The sequence below is a fragment of the Chiloscyllium plagiosum genome, chromosome 8 (genome assembly GCF_004010195.1).
Source record: "Chiloscyllium plagiosum isolate BGI_BamShark_2017 chromosome 8, ASM401019v2, whole genome shotgun sequence".
In the NCBI taxonomy this organism is placed as follows: Eukaryota; Metazoa; Chordata; class Chondrichthyes; order Orectolobiformes; family Hemiscylliidae; genus Chiloscyllium; species Chiloscyllium plagiosum.
This window is the reverse complement of record NC_057717.1, coordinates 49,718,068-49,725,826: the sequence shown is the minus strand read 5'-3', so window position 1 is coordinate 49,725,826 and position 7,759 is coordinate 49,718,068.

Below are 7,759 nucleotides of genomic sequence, written 5' to 3'. Positions count from 1 at the left end.
AGTGAGAGACTGCACAGGATAAACACGTGATGACCAATGAGTCAAGATCCTGCGATCACAGTTTAAGCTCACAGATCACGCTCTTTACAGCTGAGATCAGGAGAACAATTTATAACCAGAGACGATGAATGTGTGGTATTCTCTCCCACAGAAAACAATAACATACGAACGCGACAAACGCAGTAACATGTGAGCAACTTGTATTGCTTCACTTTATCTTCTACGTTATCAATGGAAGAACGGTATATGTGAAGCAAAAGTGCCAACAGAACAGTGGACAGCTCTCGCGAAGAATACAGGCCTGCTGTTGCTGCTCCACAGGCCCACACTGAGGGTTCCGTTTAAATTGCTATATCTATTCTGAATCACCCACAATTAACATTCTGCCAATATTGGACAATGTGTTACCTCAGTGTAGAAAATAATAGACTTGCAGAACTATTATTTCCAATTTCCTCCCAACAATCTGTGGGGAATAGGTTCCTACCGAATTATTGAAATACGGTTGTTTCTTTGTTTCTGTTTCTTTAACGACCTGAAACAATACTTAAGTCGAGACTTACGCATTTCAGTGGGGCGTAAAAGGTGGTGATATCAAGCCACTCTGGATACAGGCATTCACAAAACTCAGATTTTGTATATTGTGTGCTTCTTCAAACAATGTGCTTCTTCAACTTGATGTTCAACACATTAGCGGGATCAGGTTGGCAAGAGGACAACTGCAGGACCTTAGTTTTAGATAAAACTAACTAAAGTAGGACTTTCTGGAGAAACTCAGGAGGCCTTTTCGCATCCATGCAGAGGAAACATTGTGGAACTTTCTAGTCTGATAAAGAAGAATATCAGAAGAACAATAGGGATATGTTTCTCTCCAGATTAGATTAGATTACCTACAGTATTGAAATAGGTCTTGCGCCCAAGAAGTCCACACCGACCCTCCGAAGAGAAACCCACCCAGAGTGATTTTGCCTCTGACTAACACACCTGACACTATGGGCAAATCGCCTACCTGCACACCTTCGGACTGTTGGAGGAAACAAACACAGACACGGCGATAATCTGAAAATTCCACATAGACAGTCACTCAAGGCTGGAACGGAACCTAGAATCCTGGTGCTGTGAGGAAACAGTGTTAACCACTGAGCCACCATGCCGCCCTTGTTGGTACAACGATACGAAGATATGCTGGTGTATTTGTATTTGTTTTGGGTCTTCTTATTTTGCAGTACTTTGCTTTATTTTAGTATTTTGTGGATATGTTTACGTTGATGCCAGCAGGTATCAAAGGATCAAAATTAAAGATTCCCCTGACAATTACCTTAAGACTGAATGTTACATTTCTATCAGGACCGCAGAGTCAGCCATACCAATGGGATAGGGCACAGGCACAAATATTACTGACAGGCAGGCATGCACGGCGAACTATCATTCTTTAGAGTAGCTTCTGTTGGGGGATAAAAGCATTACTGTGGCTATAACATGTCCTGACTTTCGCTCCCCATCTGTCAATATTATGAGTGCGAAACCAACATAATTTGAGGCACAGCCAGGAGTCAGGGAACAAGTTAGACAGTTTTATTCAAACACGAAGGAGTGGATGAACAATAGGGCCAGGACAATCCCTATTCCACCCCCACAAGCACCTTTTTACATGCGAAGATACGGCAAACCAAATATAAATGAACAAAATTATCATCTTCTAAATAGCAAAAAATATGGGTCTGGAAACCGGGAGAATATTAGTAGCATGAGAGATGCTAAAACAAAAAGTGGTCTGAGGCAGGTAACGTTGTAAATAAATGTTATGTTGTCTTCGAAGAGTTTGGCAGTTTCCTGTGTCAACACTATGCTTCCTCTATGAGAACAGGTTTATTCAACAAGGATGTGTTCCCCTTGTGTTAATGAATGGTGAACCACGCTCCTGCCAATGGATGAGCTTCTCACTGCCATGAAGCTACCTCTAAGTATCATGGAGTCATTAAAGGAAATAAAAAGAGGTTTAAGCTGCCTATTAAAGAAATTAACATTTATTCCATCAGATCAATATTTCCCCCATGTGAAAATCCAATAGATATCTGGGAAGGGGGAGCAGGAACAACAGAAAAAGTATGTGTAAATTACAAAATCGAAACAAACACTTTAAGGCTGTGTAAGAATTGCACAGGTTAAATTGAGATCGCTGCTCATTCTTAGAAGGTTTGTAGATACCAGCCTCCGTCTCCTCATATGACAGCCCCATTAACTCACAGACAGTCTGGCGAACTTCTATTAAACTTAGACAGTCTGGCGAACTTCTATTAAACTTAAGTCAAACAAAGGTATTGCGAGATTAAAAAATCCAAATGGTCTCACACGGTTCTGTAAGGTAAATATTCAAGACATTGTTCCTCCTTACGCACAAATCCTCTTCTTTTTTTCTTTGCTAATTAGTTGAACAAATGAGGTAATCGGATATTTTACCATGCTCTGGAATTGACCTCTGAACGTCGATTGTGTCACAACGTAAATAAATGTGTTCCTGCAGCAACTTAAATTCACCAGGATATATCCGGCTTGCTGAAGGATATATTCAGTATCTCTGTAATCTCTGTGGTCTGTTCCTGTTACGTTATAAAACACAAATTCAATAAGATACGTCAACCACATAAGTTGCCAGATATCGTGAAAAGTAAGATTGTGGACTTCTTTCTGCTCTCCATCACTGTGATTCTCTGCCTTGTTCTGACCCCTTAGCTGCTTACGGACACGGCTGGCTACAAAAATATGTCTGACAGTCAGAATGTTGAGAATAAGAATTAACGCAAATGGAATTAATGGAGTTGAGGCTGTCACAAACCAATCGAAGATGACCCATCCAATCTCTGTATAGTAGCTCTTTTTCACAACGCAGACTGTTGGTACATTGTTTATGAAAACTCCAGGTTCACCTGAAAAGTAGTGGGGGATATTTTTTAAACAGACAAGAATGGATATTGTTGATAGGATTACAGTTGATGTACGTTCGGTGCAGTACTTTCTCTTCAGATTCTGGCAACAAATGGCCACGAATCGATCAAAGGTGAAAGTTACGGTATACCAGACAGATCCTTCTATTGCCACACAGCTCAGTCCAAGATTAACACCACAGGAAGGAAAGGAAAGCGCCAGGAAAGTAATAAGAAATGAGTCTCCAAACTATTACATAAGTGACAATCACCAATAAATCTGCTGTTGCCATGGCAATTAGGTAACGGGTGGTGCAGATGGAAAGACCACATTTTCCCCGAGATCAGATCACAATTGCCACGATCTTTACTGGAAGAAAGGAATAAAAGCAACATGAATGTTGTTGATTCGGATTCCATATAAGTTTGAAAAGTATAATTTGCCTTGTGGGTTGATTTAAAATATAAACCACCAGTTTATAATTGCATACATTATTTTAATTTTGTGATTCACTGGAGGTGATTGGCATTCATCGTTCATTAATCATAATGAAAGGAACCAGCCACTTGACAAGTCTTTGGTGTATGCTTAAGTCATTGAATATTCTATTACATATAACACAGTAGAAAAATTGGGTACATACGTATTCAAATATGCAAAATCTTCAAATATGTTTCACTCGTGTCCTTTAGGAAAGGAAATCTGCCAACCTTACGTGGTCTGGTCTGTATGTGTCTCCAGACCCACAGCAATGTGGTTGCTCTAAACGGCTCTCTGGGCAATGAGGGGCGAGTAACAAATGTTGGTCTGTGCAGTGACCCATTCATCCCGTGAATGATAGTTAAAAAAAGGCAAAAATGAGCAAATAAATGACAAGTTTGAAATATGTAAATTCATTAAGCGTGGTAAATATGGAATATAGTAAAGCTGAAATATGAGGTATTTTCTGGACATCATTGTGATTCACAATAAACTTCTAAATTCAATTTCAATTGTTTCGATTTCATGGATACTTACCTTGACTTTGTGAGCTGCAGGGTGAATTCTATCGATAAGAAACGCATCAAGGTCTATAAAGTTTATCTGAATTATGTCTATCAGGAGTTGGATTACCTCTGATTCTTTTCAACTAAAATTATTGGAGTCTTGAGATGTTTAAAATTTTGCTCATCAGATTCCTTGATTTGATTTTGCTCTTAGAGATGTACAACATGGAAATAAATCCTTTGGTCCAACCCATCCATGTCGACCAGGTATCCAAATCCAGTCTATTGCCACCTGCCAGCACTCGACCATATCCCTCCAAACCCTCCCTATTCATGTACCCATCCAGATGCATTTAAACGTTTCAATTGTATCAGCCTCGACCACTTCCTCTGGCAGCTTTTGATTTTTTTGTAATCTGCATTTTACAGTAAGAACATAACAAAATACATTGATTTTTTTTTCTATTTGTTGAGACAAAACAGCACGTATTTGTTTAATTTAAGAATTAGGTTTTCATGAAAAAAACAATAACTTGGAAGAGGGTCCATTACTCCTGAGCCAGCTCATTAATGTCAACAATACCTGTGACTGTTTTGCTGGCTTCCACAACAGACGATCCTCAAGGATCATCATTTCTGTTGTGCCAATACTACTCCAACATCACCGATTGACCAACTGGATTTTACCAACCAATGTTAAAGTCGCGTCCATCGCTGATGGGTCCACTTCATAGACATTGCGATCATGCTGTTCTGCCACTTTTTCAACACAGCTGACCCAATCAACAACGAAGACACTGATGCTCTATTGCCAGCTTTTGCTGTCGAGCAGACGTCGCAAACATAACATCTGCAATGTAGCAGCTGCTGATTCCATGTCTTGTACTTGCTCCAGAAAAGGAAGTGAGGGGTGAACTCTCCTGTACAGTATACCTATTCGAGATCCACACTCTGCTGGCCACTCAACGTCCGCACCCTCGGCTCACCAGAGGTCTGCGCACTGTACCCAGCTCGATACGACTGAGGGTCCTTGTGCTGGACGTTGTGTTGCCGCCAATACCATCCAAACAAAGGAAAGGTAAACAGGTGAAAAGAAAATGAGATGAAGGGAAACGAAAAAATGCTATCAGAGGAGATGAGCTGCAGCACAGAAGCTTTTCTCTGTCGCTATCTTGTTCTGGACCTTATTGCTGAACATTTTCATGAAACTACTGTGAAATACCTTGAATGAAATAAGAATCTTCCATTTGAGAAGCTGGCCAAAAAAGATTAGGGAAATGAAGATGTGGTCTCACCTGGAACCTGGCAGTTGGAGTAACACTTCCTGACATTTATACATGAGCACTCTTGCCAATAGGGCCAGCAAGTCGTTCGCCTTCCTGACGAACTTTTTGACTTAATGCTGCAATACTGAGTTAGCGATTCAAAAGTAGTTGATTGCAGTACGTCACTTATTGCATCACAATGTGTGTTGAGGGAAAATGAGCGCATACGTCGAGCTGCAATGTTAAATTAGATTTGGACAGAATGCATGAATGGCGGTTTTAGTAATTATGGCGCTAATGAAAGTGAATTAATTCACTGATTTTTCCCTCCAATGTTGCCATCCATTTGTTGCTGTTACACGGATGGTGCTACAAAGTGGGCGGCACGATAGCACAGTGGCTAGCACTGCTGCCTCACTGCGCTAGAGACCCGGGCTCAAATCCCGCCTCAGGCGACTGACTGTGTGGGGTTTGCACGTTCTCCCTGTGTCTGCGTGGGTTTTCTGCGGGTGCTCTGGTTCCCTCCCACAGTCCAAAAACGTGCAGGCTAGGTGAATTGGCCGTGCTAAATTGCCCATAGTGCTAGGGGCAGGGGTAAATGCAGTGGAATGGGTCTGGGTAGGTTGTGCTTCGGTAGGTCGGTGTGGACTTGTTGGACCGAAGGGCCTCTTTCCACACTGTAAGTAATCTAAAAAAAAAGACAGAGTTTCTGGACATTGACCTGACAACAGGGTAGTTATAGGTCGTTCTCTTCCAAATCAGGGCGATGTATGATTTTAAGAGAAATTTGTAATAGACACTCCATCCGTGCACCGTCTGCTCTTCATCACCTAGGTTGCATATGTTAGACTTTTCAAATTGCTGCAGAATCAGACATGGCCAGTTTCTGCATTTGTGCCTTCTAGCTCTTATACATTTTCCATTATACATTTTTGATAAAGGGATTGTGATGATAGTGTTCCTTTAAGAGTTGCATTTTTCCTGTTTTCTTTTCAGAAACGTTCAACAAGATGTACTAGAGTATGTGGTAACGTGCATAGCTTTGAGAACTTCGAACTTTTGGTGGATAGTTGCAACAATAGAAGAATCCTAGATGAGTGTGGAGAACTCTCACAGACCAAGGCTATGGATAATAAATCAAATCCTGGATCTCAATATCAGCATACGTCTGTGAGGGTTAGAGAATGCGGATAAGAGACATAATCAGGTTGCAAAGGAAAAGGGGATCTCATTGACGATAATAAAGACAGTTGTAAAAGGAAAAAAGAAGTGAAAAATAACGCTGTGGTGTTTTCACAGCAATAGAGTTGGCAATTTAAGCGAACTATGAATGGGAGTGTGGACAACATGCGAAGGGCCATAATGAATGACACCAAAATTGGTGGCATATTAAGCAATGAAGGCTTCCTCAGATAACAGAGGGTTGTTGATCAAATATGTCAATCGACTGAAGAAAAAATGCCAGATGAAGTTTAGTTTCAATTAATGCAAGTTATTGCATTTTGGTTGAACAAACAAGGTTAAGACTTGTACAATTAATAACAGGCTTTGAATCGTGTTTTCGAACAGAGGGATCTAGGTTTTTCGACACATAATACCCTGACGTTTGTGTCAAATGTGGATAGGGTGGTTAAGAGGCATTAGTATATTCGCCTTATTTGTTCAGTCCTTTGGTTAAAGGAGTTCAGAAGTCATGTTGAGGTTGTACAGGCCATTGCTGGTGCCTCGTCTGGAGTACTGTGTCGAGTTCACTTGGCTGTATTCTATGAAGGATGTTACTAAACTGGAGAGCATTCAGAAGAGATATCCCAGGATGTTGCTGGGTATAGATGGTTTGAGTGATAAAGAAAGCCAAATGTAGGAACACCAGACAACCCTGGAAATTTTGTGCCAGATCTGCTTGACAAATATACATGTAAGGGTAACGTTTATTCACATAGGACAGGACTAGTACGTAAGGAGGTTGCAATATTAAGGGACACAGGACCCTCTCAGTGTTTAGTGTGGAAGGATGGGGAAATATATATACTTCTGAGGGGCTATTAACAGAGAAGGTACTGGTCGCAGGGATTCCTGCTGAGGCAAGTGCTCAATTATATAAAGTGCGGCTAGACAATCCAGAGAAGAGTGGAGAATGATTTTTTTCTTGAAAATGACATAGCTGATAAACTGGAAGACCTGCTGCCTACCTTCACCTGTTCAGTGGAGACATAGGCAACTGAAAACATGGATAATGTTTCTCCTGGAATTGTCCCTGATTGTGTAATCACAAGATCACAGAGGCACAAATTGAAGCAGGAGAGTTTAAAAAAGCACAGATAAGGTAGCTTACATAGTGTTATGCGAAACTTGATTTAATCAGATAAGAGGAACAGAGAATGAGCAAATAGGGAAACATGCAAGTAGCTTTAGCTCTGCTAAGCTGATTGAACTACAGAAGAAAGACGAGGAATTAAAAGAGTTACCTTAAAAAGGCATTTGCAGATTAAGAAAGTTGAATGAATTCGTGTGTGTTATTACTTTACAAATAATGTCTTAATGACGAAAAGGAGACCATCACAAATTCAAACAGATGAGAAATGG